This window comes from Nannospalax galili, unplaced genomic scaffold (assembly GCF_000622305.1).
Source record: "Nannospalax galili isolate Female #2095 unplaced genomic scaffold, S.galili_v1.0 scaffold475, whole genome shotgun sequence".
NCBI classification, from domain to species: Eukaryota; Metazoa; Chordata; class Mammalia; order Rodentia; family Spalacidae; genus Nannospalax; species Nannospalax galili.
In genome coordinates, this window is record NW_008339435.1 from 1528547 (window position 1) to 1541206 (window position 12660).

The window sequence follows — 12660 nt, forward strand, 5'->3', positions numbered from 1 at the left end:
GCGCCACCACACCCGGCACAAGTATTCTCTAGAAAGAGCCAGATCATGAATATCCTATGCCCAGCAGGCTACATAGGCTCTGGGATAGTCTTCAGTTTTGGTGTTCCGTGTTTCATTTCATTCTGTTTACCTTTCAAAAATGTAAAAGCCATCTTCAGTTCTAGAGCTAGACAGAAATACATGGTGGCTCTCATTCAGCAGGTTGTCAGCCCCAGGTCACTTTTGAAGGCCTGAGATGGCCTCCCAGCCTCCTAGCCTGCCCTCTAACCTGAGCACAGGGCTGGGGTAGGTTTTGTTTTTCTCCTAATGCTCTGTGAGAGATGGCTGAGTGAATTATTTAGGTTACAAATGAGACAGCTTTAGCAGAGCCAGACAATAAGAGTCTGTTCTCCTGGAGGCCAGAGTATGGGTTTTGCAGGCTAGGGATATAGCCAGAACACTTGACAAAAACGTGGCTTCTCCATTCCCTTCCTCCTGGACACAGCCACAATCTTGCCGGGAGGTTGGGGTGTGGCCTACCTGTGTCATCTACATGAGCTCCAGCTGATATGGAAAGCGCTCCCAAGCTGCCAGCTGCCACTACCCCTGCCTCAGCCAAGGTCTTGCAGTCCTATCTTTCCCAACCCCCTCATCCTGACTTACAGAGAGGACCCCTCCATGGATGCCTGCAAGAAGTCACTAATTCGTTGTTTCAAGTCCTCCAAGCCTTCCTCCCCGTGGCCTGGTCATGTGCTTACTGGGTGAACTCTGGAAGGGGAATCTTCATATGGTCAGGAGAGCTCCACATAAGAAGCTCTGATGATCTGAACTCCCAACCGTAGCTCCCCAAAGTTCTATTTTCAGTTGAGACCAAATCTGTGTGCATTTTATAGCTATCACAATGAGGGTCTAGAAATAAACTCGTTACTTGGGAATATGGGAGTTCCTGGAATTATCTGTTTTCCTCCTCTGGTGATGGAATCTCAGATCCTCTGAAGTTCAGTGGGAACCCCAGCCCCTCATCTATGCAGGCCTTAGGAACATTGCCAACTACAGATCATGGCACTAATTTCTGCTGCCCTCCTGCCAGTTTCAATGAGGTCTGTGAGTGACATCCTATGTAATGGCCCCAGACAGCCGCACAGAGTTGAGGCCACAGCTTCCTAAAGTTCCAAAATTATAGCTAAAAGGGATTCTAGAAGCCAGGTAGCCAACTCCTTTATTTGATAAGAGGATGAAAGGGTAGCTCAGAGAGGCTATTTGTCCAGTTACACAGCAAGCTGGTGGCCTGTCCCACCCAGTATCCAGATCTGAGTTCTTCCCACTGTTATTCATTATATCTTGCCCTAGAACAGACGGGATGCCTGGAAAGAGGCCAAGGTTTTAGCCAGGATGACTGAAAGAGTTGCATTCTAGAGTCTTCCAACCCTGTGAGTGCAAGGGATGGAGGGAGAGGAAGAGGAACCATGTAGAGATACACACATACACAGTGGGGAGAAGGGATGCAAAGGAGCAATTGACAGCACTCCTTCAGAACTCTAAAACACTGGACAGAACAGAACCACACCAATGCCGACACACATGAAGTAGGATTATCTATGTCCTGTCTGGAGGAAGCAGCATGGAGCCCAGCCAGTCCTCAGGTGGTGCACGCCTATTAAAACTAGCACTCAGGAGGCTGAAGCAGGATGATTGTAAAATCCAGACCAATCTGCGCCACACAGAGACCCTATCAAAAAAAAAAAAAGGTGAAAAGGAAAAATCTTGCAGAACTGCGAAGCTGGCCTTGATAACCCTGGGTTCCTTATATCCTATACAGGGCTTTGCAAACGAAAGCCCAAGGGCTACATTTTTGTGAGTAAATAAAGTTTTATTGAAACATGCTATACTTGCTTATTATTGCCTATGGTTACTCAAATATGCAACAGCATATTTGAGTCACTGTTGAAAAGACCATGTGACCCTCAAAACCTAAACAGTTATCTCTGGAAACATTTTGCCAATCTTTGCAGTAGTATGCTTTCTTTCTGAATATGAACACTCTTGCAGTCTAGAAACTGATGATTGCATTGCATTCCTGCATTGGGGAAGATATGTTTACTTTGGCTCTGTGCCTGTGTCCCCTCTAATCCTTTCCCATACCACCTATGATGTCTATCTAACACCCACCCCCCTGCAAAATGAAGATGTTAAGACAGAGGTGAAAAGAAAGACTTGAAGCAGATGGATGCTTCCTCAATATGTCACACCTCACATCAGTTCAGTTCTTGTTTTCCAAGTTCGAGCAACTTCTACTTTGAACTTGAGGAAGATAACCAAATGTGCACCCTTGTGTAAAGATGGAATTGTACACGCATGCATACTGCTGGTATTTCTATGTCTGTGGGCCTTTAACATCTCTGTGCCCACGAGCAAGGATGACATCCAGAACACAAAGAGACTGCCTAATTGAGGCAGATGGCTGGACCAGGGCACACTAACTGCTCACAGCCCGGCATAAGGCTATATATTTCCATTCTACTTACGGCTGAGGTAGAGAAGGCTCCTTTCATTTCCTCCAGTGTGAGCAGCTAAGCTAATTTCTAAAGACCCTGAGTTTGTGATTTGTCACCAAGTATGAGGATGGGGTGGACAGGGGGCCAGCAGCTATTGGCCTCAGAGGGCTGCAAATGCATTTGGAAAAGGCTTGTGGCACTGGTCATGCAGAGGACAAGACACCTATTTTTCAGACCACTCCCGAGGGCATAAACTCCATCATCCTCCGCATCATCAAAATCATCACCATAAAAGCTGTACTCATCTGACGTGAGTGTTCTGGCTCAGCATCTCAGCCATTCCAGAGTGCAGACTGGCAAACAGCCCCCTCCAATGTGTTTTGGGTTTTGTTGTTATTGATTTTGTTTATTTTTGAAAGACAAGATCTCACCATGTAGTCCAGACTGACCTCAAACTCATGGCAATCCTCCTGTCTCAGAAATCTCAGGCCACAGACTTCCTTAAGCTTCCCTTCCCTTGGACTCAGCTGTAGCAGCTGGCTTGTCTGACTTTAGAAGTTTGAGAAGTAGCAGTTTCTGATCCTTTGCCTTCTCTAGTCAGACCCTTATTCTCCCAGTTTCTTCAAAAAGTATTGTTATAGCTTGAATATGGTTTGTCCCCTTCAAAATGCATGTTGAAATTTGATTGATTGCTGTTTATGGAAGTGTTAGTAGATGGGGCTTTTGAAAGGTGATTAGATTGTTAAAAAAGATTAACACTTTTCTTGGAACTGCAAAGATGGCTCAGTAGTCAAGAGCACTGGCTGCTCTTGCAGAGGACCTGGGTTCTAGCACTCATATGGTGGTTAACAACTGTTCATAACTCTAGTTCCAGGGGACTGACATCCTATGCCATCTAGCATGCTAGAAAATGTTTATCCTTTTGTTTTGTTTGAGATAGAGTTTCTCTGTGTAGCTGAAGCTGACTTGAATTTTTTTTACTTTTATTATTTATTATTTTTATTTTATATGTATGCAAGTATTGCCTGCACGTAGGTAAGTGCACCCATGTCGTGCAATACCCTCGGAGGTCAGAAGAGGCTGTCAGGTCCCCTGGGACTGGAGTTATGGACAGTTGTTAGCTGCCATGTGGGTGCTGGTATTCAAACTTGGGTCTTCTGCAAGAACAACCAGTGTTCTTAACTGCCGAGCCATCTCTCCAGCCCCTGACTTGAAACTTTTATAATCCTCCTGCCTCAGTTTCTCAAGTGATGGTATTACAGCACCATACCTGGCTTCAAATGTTAATTCTTTTTTTAAGAAAGCATTTTAATTATTTCATTTTATGTGTACGAGTATATTGTCTGCATCTGTGTTGTGCAATGCCCTCAGAGATCAGAAGAGAGTGTTGGATCCCTGGAACTGGAGTTACGGATGGTTGTTAGCTCTCATGTGGGGGCTGGGAACTGAACCCAGGTCTCTGCACGTGCAGCCACTGAGCCATCTCTCCAGCCCTGAAAAGTGAATTCTTGACACCTGATAGGAAAGCTCACCAGAAGCAGCTTACTTGGCAAGGCCAGCAATGTACCTTCATGCTCTTTCTGTAGGACTTTATCTTCCACGTGGATGACGTTGTGATTCTCAGTGGGCCAGGCAAAGGGTTGTAGCAAGCACCCTAGACACGTGGGCAAGACACAGGCCTCTAGATGATGGAAAATAAGGCTAACAGAATAGGAGATTGCGACCCTGAAAAGATATATTGGGATTCAGTTTCCCAAGACACATTAAAATAGTCATTCTAAGGTGACACATTAAAATATCATTCTAAGGTAAGTCCCAGCAGGGCTCTTTGGAATTTGGGATGGAGGAAGGGAAACTTTCTGAGACAAGGTCTCACTGTGTAGCGCTTGCTGGCCTTGAATTTGTGGAGATTTTCCTGCCTCTGCTTCCAAGTGTTGGGATTACGGTTGTTCATCATTGTTCCTGTCACCTCTTTGGGTTTTGAAAAAGTAGGACAGACTCTGTGGCGTGCTGCTCTGACTAATTAGATGGCTCAATGTTGGCCGGTTTAAGTGGGACCTCATCCACCTCTTAGAACACACATGCTCTCAACTCCAATGCACTGTATGGAACCACAGGTTGGGGAGCCAAATCTTTGGAGCCCCTAAAGATGAATCACAGAGCTAACGTTTAGGAATTGGGATCAATTGTACCAGTCTCTTCAGATAATTATCTTTATTTTGAAACAGCCTCTGGCTCCAGAAGCCTTTCACAAGTCAGATGTTATTTGATCATGAAACCCTAAAGTTGGGTGTTCGCAGCAGTGTCCTCTCATCCAGTGCATGAGGCGTGCACACGTAGCAGAACTCGGGAAACTCCTAAAGGCAAAAGCAAACTGCATGAGCAAGTGAGTATCCCAGACTCCCAAGGCTCTGATTCCTGCTAAACTCCCCCTGCTTTTCCACATTTCTAGCTCCAGGAGAAGTTCTCTATGGTCAAGTGACCAAAGAATAAAAGAATCCTGACCTAACTGGGCGGATGACTGTAACCTCAATGCTGGGAGGGAGGGGTCAGGGAAAGGGTGAGGCAGGAGAATTCTTACGAATTTGAAGTCAGCCTTGACTGCATAGTGAGATTCAAGTCATCCTGGACTACAGAGTTGAGACCCTGTCTGAAAAAACAGAAAGAGAGAGAGAGAGAGAGAGAGAGAGAGAGAGAGAGAGAGAGAGAGAGAGAGCGAGCGAGCCTGACCTGGTTTCTGGATGGTGCATGGTATGGACTAGTTCGGTGTGGTTTGATATTTTAGGTATTACTTGAAGGAAGATAGTCACAGCACTGCTGCCCCACTGAGAGGGAAGCCTAAAGGATAATGATAGAGGAAAATTCCCCCAATGTGTAGAAGTTTGAACAAGACACATGGTTACTTATTTTGCCTGAATGGAGAGCCAGAGGTACCAACATATACCTTTTCATTTATTTGTCTGTAGGTATATATGTGGGTACATGTACATGTCTGTGCAGGCCAGAGGTCAACACTGGGTCTCTACTGCTCTGCACCTGTGTTAGCTACTTTTCTGTACCTGTGATAAAACATCATGACTAAAAGCGATTTGTGGAAGAAAGAGTTTATTTTGGCTTAATGTTCCAGAGGGAGAGTCCATAATGGCAGGGAGGGCATGGCACCCCCTCAACCACAAACACATGAAGCAGAGAGACCAGACAGGAAGTGTGGCAAGGCTACACCCTCTCAAAGGCCATCCACAATGACTTACTTCCTCCAACAAGGCTCCACAACCCAAAGGTTCCAAGACCTCCCCAAATGGCACCACCAACTGCTGTTGACTGGCTGACCTCTCAGCAGAGGCTGTAGATAGATCAGACTTGATGCAGAGAGGCCCATGATGGAAACTGTAAATGGCTCAGTATCATGGGGATCATGAGTCATTGGACAAAGACAGGGATGACAGAAGAAAATGATTGGAGAAAGATGTGCTGTCTTTGAGTTCTGATATTAAGGCCCTCCTTCAAGGAAGTTCCACATTGGAGCGCGCGCACACACACACACACACACACACACACACACACATATTTTCACATTTTGAGTCAATTCATAGTAATCCCTTCATGTGATTCCTCCCCAGACTTCTTTATCACCAAATTTCTAGACACCCACTCTATAATACCTTGAATATTAAACCAAGCTCTTACCATAATATGTGCATACTCACACACACACACACACACACACACACTTTTTAAAGTACATATAGGTATTTATAGCTCAGTGGTTAGGAGCTCTTACTGTTCTTTCAGAAGACCTGAGTTCAATTCCCAGTAAAAGTATCAGACAGCTCACTACTACCTTTAAATCCAACTCTAGGAGATCTGACCACCTCTTCTGGCCTTCCATGGTGCACTAACTCATGTGCACGCACGCACACACACACACACACACACACGGAAAAAAATCTATAGAGACAGAAGCTGCCTGCGGTTGAGAGTAGTATTGATTTTGACCACAGATGAGCATAGGAGATATCTGGGGGTGAAAATTTTTTCTAAAGCTTTCATGATGTGATAGTTGCACAATGTATAAATGTGCTAGAAGTCTACATAGTGAGTTCCAGGACAGCTGGGGCTACATTAAGACCCTGTCTCAAAAAGATAAAAAACAAAAAACAAAAAAACAAAGCAAAACAAAATTAAAAAAAAAAATCACCCATGACACATGACCAGTTATAGAAATGAGAATTGCTGTAGTTAAAAATATTTTTCTTATATTAGTATGAATAACATGAATTTATATTATATACTATCTTACAATATTATTACCTGAAAGCAACCAGAAAATATACAGAAACTGCCTGAGCTTTAAAATGAGTGCACATGTTGGGGTTAAAGGTGAAGATGTGATAAAGAATAACAGCACTTCCTGCTTAGAACTCTCCAGTTCCCTGTATTTCAGTGAGCTGCTTCCACATACCTTGGATCACTTTATCATCCTCAGAACCTGTGAGGTAAGTGTTATTGACACCAGCTTACAGGTCCAGCTGCTGAGAGAGGAAAAATGAACTGTGTGCCTTCAAATGGCTGGTACCCTGAACACACATTTCTATATAAGGGTTAAATCAGAAGTTCTATCAAGAAGGAGAAATGACTGTACAGACCTATGATGCCCGGACTTGGGAGGATGTTGAGGTGAAGACTGACCTGGGCTACACAGGGATCTCTTGTCATAAGGAAGAGGATGAAAAGGAGGAGGAGGAGGAGGAGGAGTAGGAGGAGGAGGAGGAAGAGGAGGAGGCAGCAGCTTGGACAATAATTCATGTAAGAAATAATAAGCTGGGCTGGAGAGATGGCTCAGCAGTTAAGAGCACTGACTGCTCTTGCAGAGGACCCGGGTTCAATTCCCAGCACCCACATGGCGGCTACGAACTGTCCTTAACTCCAGTTCCAGAAGAATCCAAAGCCCTCTTCTCACCTCCACGGCATTGCACAGCATACACTCACATACACGCAGGCAATACACTCATACACATAAAATAAAAATAATGAATAAAATATTTTTGAAAAAAGAAATAATAAGCCCTTGAACTTAAAGGGGTTGCCTGGGGTGTGGAACAGGGAGGGGGGAAGATGAGTGTATTTTCCAGCTCCAGGTTTTCTTTCCTCCCTTTTCAATGCAGCCCAGTTGTTTGCCCACAATCACAGAGGCAGCCTGAACCCACACACTAGGTCTGTCTACTATTTGAGGAACACAGGAGGTCCAGCATTTTTACATGCTGCCTTTCCCAGAACCTGTAGCCCCTCCATAGTTTATAGGTCTTGTCATACAAATGCAAACACTGGATAGGTAGATGCTTTGGTTAGTGACTTTCTTAGGGACCGCAATTCAAATCCTAAGCTGGAAGAGGAGTTTATTAATGGACTGTCATTTCTGGAGGACTATATGTCCAGGAATTTGAGACAGGGAGGAAATCATATAGCCCTGGGCTGTTGTAGTGGGCAGGGGAGTCCTTGAACATAATTTTTGTCCTTTACCATCCAGGAATTTGGGGTTGATTAGCTCTAATGGAGTACCAAGTTTCTCTTTACCTTCTCTTTATGCACATAGATTCACAAACCAAGCTGTAGATGTGCTCTAGCCAAAGCCAGCTCAGCTGGAGAGGATGCTTGACAGGGCCTCTCCTGAGATTCCCACAGGAGTTGAGAGACACATGATGATAAAGTGGCCTACTTGGACCTGTGGGACCTATTCCAGACTCTCAGAGCTACTGGAGTTGATAGGCAAAAAACCAGGCCAAAACTTAGGAGAGCAGCTCCTAAGTCCCACCCCACAGAGTTCCTCGGGTAGGTCACCAAGGATTGAGCCATAGGCATCAGTAACTAAGAGGATGAGTGAACTGAGCTTTTGTTGTTTGGTGGGGGAAGCATGGAAGGATACAGTATATGCACATGTACCCAGTCGTGCATACATATTCCTGTTGAGGTCAGAGATCAATATCAAGTGTCTTCTTCTATCACATTCCACCTTATTTTTTTTTTAAGAATATTATTTTGGGGCTGGAGAGATGGCTCAGCAGTTACGAGCACTGGTTGCTCTTGCAGTGGACCCAGGTTCAGTTCCCAACACCTACATGGTGGCTAACAACCAGCCATAACTCCAGTTCCAGGGTATCCAACGTCCTCTCCCGACCTACGTTGGCACTGCACAACATGGGTGCACTACATGCATGCAATCAATACTCTCAAACACATAAAAATAATAAAATATTGTTAGAGAAGGATATTGCTTTTACTTTATGAGTGATTGTATATATGTATACCATGTGTATGCAATGCCCCTGGAGGCCAGTAGAGGGCGTCGGATCTCCTGTAACTGGAGTTACAGAAAGAGTTGGCCTCCAAGTGGATGCTGAGAACTGAACACTGGTGCTCCAAAAGAGCCAGTACTCTTAACCTCTGAACCCTCTCTCCAGCCCCTCTTGACCATAGTTTTTGTTGCATGGTGTCTCACTGAACCTGGAGCTCATGAACTCAAGACTAGCTGGCCAGAGAGCTCCAGGAATCCTGTTTCTTCCTCTCCAGCATTAGGATTACAGATACATCCCAGCTTTTTACATGGGTGCTGGGATCTGAATTCAGGTTTTTATGCTTCTACAGTATGCACTTACCCACTGAGCCATCTCACCAGCAGGTAAATTGAGTTTTAATCCCTGAGAATGACCTGGGGCAGTCTTCAATACTAGAAGGTTGAGATTTTGCTTCCTTGCTTTCCCACTGGAGAGAGAGGAGATTGGTCTGTTCTTGCTCTCCTCCCCCAGGGAACACTGCTGGATGGGGAACCATCGACTAGCAAGTGAGATCTACTTTTAGCTGCTGATTGGTAAAGATTAAGCTGCTGGTAAGCTGATTGCCCATCAATAATCTTTCCAGAAAAAAAAAATCTTTTAATTAAGTTTACACAGAAATATTTGATTGCAACTGTAAACAGTCAATTAGAAGATGTCAGAGGGGGAGGAGGAGCAGGGTCTCAGATGGATGCAGGAGTGGGCCGGAGGTTAAAGGATTTGGGGGGGTGGGAGTTTGTCTTCCCTTGAGCAGATGCACCCAGGGCAGCCCGGGAGAGTCACTGCCTCCGCCTCCTCCACTGCCTGCCCAAACTCCTTCCGGCACTAGGCTGCCCCGCCCGCAGGGGACCGCGACGTCGCAGATTGGGGACAGTCAGCGTGATCCGGACAGGCGCGCAGCGAGGCCGAGACCTGGGGGACTTCAGGGTGGGGCCCCACGGAATGGAACCCTCTCCACGACTTCGGGATCCGTCAGGACAGTCAGCGTGATCCAGACAGGCGCGCAGCGAGGCCGAGACCTGGGGGACTCCAGGGTGGGGCCCCACGGAATGGAACCCTCTCCACGACTTCGGGATCCGTCTCGCCTGCCCGCGGGAGCAGGAAGTAGGCATAGTTTTCCTTCCAGGGAGGCCTCCGGCCTCTGGCCGCGCAGCGCCCCCTCGAGGCGGGGCTCTGCTGGTGCTGCGACCCCAAACCCCTCAGGGGGCCACGGCCAAGGTCAGCACTGCACCTGCAGGCCTGCTTCATCCTGCAGGGGTCACTCAGCCAGTGCCACCGCCGCCCCACAGTCCAGGGTCTCCCTAGGCTGAAGATGTTAACTTGAGACCCCTGTCAATGCTGGGTTTGAGGCTCCTAGAGAAAGTCTTCAGACAGGAAAGCCCAGCGCCCCGGTGTATAAAACTGGTGAGATACAAGGGTGCAGATAATTGTCTGCTGAAGCTCTGTGGAAAGATTTGCCTCATTGCTTTTAAAAAAACTAAATTACTGAAGTACAGCTTGCTTGCAATAAGACACCCTTTTGTGATTTAGTCAGTTGCGTTTGCATACTTCCCTACACTACTTCTATGATCAAGATTACACTTGGGAGCTGAGGATGTAGCTTTGTTGATGGTGTGCTTGCTTAGCATGCACGAAGCCCACAGTTTAATTCCAAACACCGGGCAGAAACCCATCATGGTGACACATGCCTGTAATCCCAGCTCTCAGGAGGCAGAGGTAGGAGGACCAGAAAGAAGCTCAGGGTCATCCTTGCCTATATGGAGGATTAGATACCAGTCTGTCTAAAAAGATTCTGTCTAAAAAGAAAAATAGTGTATTTCCATCTCCTCAAAAGTCACCAGTCCTACACAACTAGTTTCCAGGCAATCATTGGGATGTTTTAGATTTTTTTTAGGAATCTCCACTCTGATTTGCATAGTAGCTAGACTCATTTACATGTTGACTGTTAGTGTATTAAGGTTCACTTTTCCCCACATTCTCACCAGCATTTGTTGTTATTTGTTTCCCTAATGATAGGTACTCTGACTGGTTGAGATGGAATCTCAATGTGCTTTTGATTTGCGTTATCCTAATGACTGAGGACGAGGAATGAGTTTCATATAATTCTTGGCCATTTGTCTTTTATCTTCTGAAAACTATTAGTTCATTTCATTTGTCCATTTATTGATTGGATTATCTAGAATTTTGTGTTTAGTTTTTAAAAATTCTTTATATATTCTAGCTGGGCATGGTGGCACACACCTTTAATCCCAGCACTCAGGAGGCAGAGGCAGGCGGATCTTTGTGAGTTCAAGGCCAGACTGGTCTACATAGTGAGTTCCAGGACAGCTGGGGCTACAGGGAGACCCTGTCTCAAAAAGACCCCCCAAAATTCTTTATATAGTCTAGATATTACTCCTCTGTCAGATGTATAGCTGGCAACGATTTCTCCCTCGTTCTGTGGGCTGTTTCTTTGCTCGATTCCTTTGTTGTGTGGAAACTGTTTATATGCAATCCTGTCTTTCAATTCTCAGTATTATTTCCCGAGTTCCTGGGCTTCTTTATTTTTGTCGTTTTTACATTTATTTATTTAGGGGGGTACACTGTAGGACCCAGAGATCCCCCTCATTCAACCCCTCCCGACACCCCACTGATTGCTCTTTTCAGCTTCTGTGTAATGCTTGAAATGCACACCTGCTGCTACTCTTCCTCTGCTGTTCCCTTTTCAGAAAACTATAGATTAGATAAGCCCAGGTATGAACACTGCTCTACAGAGTAAAAATAAAGACTCCTAACCACACAGACCAATACAAAATCTTCACAACTGCATCCTGTACAACCGATCAGTTCAAAGGCGTGTTGGCGCGAGCAGGATTCTTGGACCAACCACAAAGTGACACTGTTATTCCCCTCCTCTCTTTGTTTCTAACCTATAAAGAGCCCCTTCTTTCTCGACCCCGGGCTCTCAGCATGGTTCCGTTATATCGGTGCTGTCTGAGAGCCCGAGCTTAAGCCCGAATAAACTATAAACCTTGCTTTTGCATTTTTGGTGTGTTGGGTCCTCAGTGGTCTTCTTGGGGTCCTGTGATTGAGGTAGAACAATACATGTGGACATCAGAAGAGAACTTGAAGGAGTCAATTCTCTCCTTCCACCATGTGGGTTCCAGAGATCAAACTCAGGTTGTCAATCTTAGCAGCAAGTACCCTTACCCACTAAGCCATCTCATTGGCCCCTTGATTTCTTTTCAGATACTTTCCCTGTGCCTATGTTGTCATCTAAACATGCTTCCATGAAATACTAAGAGAAGAAATGCTACCAAATTTATTATATGAAATGAGCATTACCCTAATTCCAAAACTAGATAACAATACAACAACAACAAAAACTACAGGCCATTTCTCTGATGAACACAAATGCAAAAATAATAATTTTTTTGCAAAGCAATTCAATGCCTAATTAAATGGAGTTTCATTCAGCCATAAATCTTTTTTTAATATGTATTATTTTTATTTTATGTGTATGAGTGTATTGCCTGCATGTATGTGAGTGCACCCGTGTCATGCAATGCCTTGGAGGTCAGAAGAAGGCTTTGGATTCCCCTGGAACTGGAGTTAAGGACGGTTTGTAGCCGCCATGTGGGTGCTGGGAATCAAACCCAGGTCCTCTGCAAAAGCAGTCAGTGCTCTTAACCGCTGAGCCATCTCTCCAGCCCCCAGCCATAAATCTTTGTGAAACTATGTCATGACATTAAACAAAATAAGCTAGACTCAAAGATAGAAACATTGTATCTTTTCTTTCATATATGGAATCTAAATTAAAATATATATTATATATGACATGAAAACAGAAGAGGGAATTATTTGGGGGAAGGACAGGG